Genomic DNA, 2,266 nt, shown 5'->3' on the forward strand with positions numbered 1-2,266 from the left:
TATTGTAAAAAAAGTTCCAAAATGACATAGCGAGACCCTACTTAAGGTGTCTAAAATAAACATCCTCCATTTGAGGTGTCTAAGTGAAACTTGATGCCAACTTTAGGAGGCCACTGATGGGTTTGACCTTGATTTTAATTACTTCCTCCATTTCAATTTGTTTGGTTCTGACTTGACACTAAGTTTTTTTAAAAAAAATAATGAAGACTTTTGTATCTTGACGTATTAAACTAAAGTACCATAATACAACTTCAATCTTGAGATCTTAAAGATGCAATGTAGAAAGTTGAAACTAAAGAGTTGCCAAAAATGGAATGAAACAATCTTTTTGAAATAGATTAAAAAGGAAAGTAAGACTAACAAATTAAAACAAACGGAGTAATACTTAGGTGATGTGCAAATCAATTTGTATATATATATGTATCTTAACTTTTACATGGTATTCATTCAATACCTCTAAGACAGATTTAACTTCAAATCTGAGATTTAGACAAAAGCATAAGAAAAATGGAAATGATCAAGATCAACATACATGTACCAAAGTATGAAAGAATGGCTGAACTACAAGCCTTTGATAAGACGAAAGCCGGTGTTAAGGGACTAGTCGATGCAGGTATAATCAAAGTACCAAGAATGTTTGTACAACCATCAAAGATTGAAGTTTCAAGAAGTCACAACAACAAGAAGTTCATCAAGTTTCCAATAATTGATCTTGATGGCATCAAGGAAGATCCGATCAAACGAAAGAACATAGTCCAGGAAGTTGGCCATGCATCCGAGAGTTGGGGTTTCTTTCAAGTGATCAATCATGGGATTCCTAGTCATGTTATGGATGCAATGAAAGACGGTGTTACCAGGTTCTTTGAGCAAGATACTGAGGTGAAGAAGCAGTGGTATACGCGAGACTTGACAAAAGAGTTCACATTTAACAGCAATTTTGATCTGTTTACAGCACCAGTAACCAACTGGAGGGACACTTTTCGTGCCACTATAGCTCCTATACCTCCAAAGCCCGAACACCTCCCTTCTGTCTGCAGGTATTATGGTCAAACAAACAATATCGTTATAGAGAGGTTTAAATATTGTATTGTATTTTAATTTGATTATTGTGCATTTGTGATAGGGATATTCTCCTCGAGTACACGAACCAAGTGATGACATTAGGTGACACTCTATTTGAACTAGTGTCCGAGGCTATTGGCCTCGAACCAAACCACCTCAAGGATATGGGTTGTGGAGAGGGGCTTCTTGCTATAGGCCAATATTATCCAGCATGTCCACAACCTGAACTTACTCTAGGCACCAGTAAGCATGCTGACAACGACTTCCTCACCGTGCTTCTCCAAGACAACATAGGCGGTCTCCAAGTCCTACATCAGAACCATTGGGTAGATGGTTCCCCCTACTCCCGGAGCACTCGTGGTCAATATAGGAGATCTTCTACAGGCAAGTAGTGTTACATTTATCATACCTGTTTCAGAAACATAATTATCTTATAGCTTATGATATTTTTGACTCGATCATTTTCAGCTTATAACGAATGACAAGTTCAAAAGTGTTGATCATAGAGTACTGGCAAATAAAGTTGGTCCAAGGATATCGTTGGCATGCTTCTTCATGACGAATTGTGTGACAACACATAGGCTGTATGGACCTATAAAGGAGCTGATATCGGAACAGAATCCTCCGAAGTACAGGGAAACAACGATGAAGGAGTTCACAACTTATTTCAATAACAAAGGGCTGGATGGCACTTCAGCTCTGTTGCATTTTAGACTTTAGACTAAATTGTTCAGCAATTATCATCGCAAATGTAACAGGAAAGGTATGTGTTGGAATAGTTGTGGAAATGAGAGATTTTGAATCAAATAAGGTTGTTTGTATAACTATTTATGTCAAATTATGTATGTTTATTATGTTACCATCAATAAATTCTACAAGTAATTTTCATGATTATGCTTAGAAGCACTTGAATTATTTGATTGAATTAGAGAAACTCAATAAGATGTACAATTATGCATGGGAATATTTTAAACATTCTAGATTGGCTTATACTTAATTAAGTAAAAATCAACTCTTTCCAAGTATCTGCATAATTGATTTGAAATTATTATTATATCATTTAACATAAAATATGTACATTTTGGGCTAACTGTCAGTATCAACTAGCATAAGCTTTATTTTTAAACTTAGAACTGATCTTCAAAAAATAGCAATTTAATTATAATAATTAGGTCAACTAGAGATCTAATAATGCCTAATTAGT

General features: G+C 35.2%; 1 pseudogene; it reads left to right on the forward strand.

Annotated features, from left to right (window-relative positions):
- The first annotated feature begins 507 nt into the window (after positions 1 to 507).
- LOC125851322 (1-aminocyclopropane-1-carboxylate oxidase homolog 1-like) lies at positions 508 to 1,806 on the forward strand (annotated as a pseudogene).
- The last annotated feature ends 460 nt before the right edge of the window (positions 1,807 to 2,266 follow it).

This window comes from Solanum stenotomum, unplaced genomic scaffold, assembly GCF_019186545.1.
Source record: "Solanum stenotomum isolate F172 unplaced genomic scaffold, ASM1918654v1 scaffold24406, whole genome shotgun sequence".
In the NCBI taxonomy this organism is placed as follows: Eukaryota; Viridiplantae; Streptophyta; class Magnoliopsida; order Solanales; family Solanaceae; genus Solanum; species Solanum stenotomum.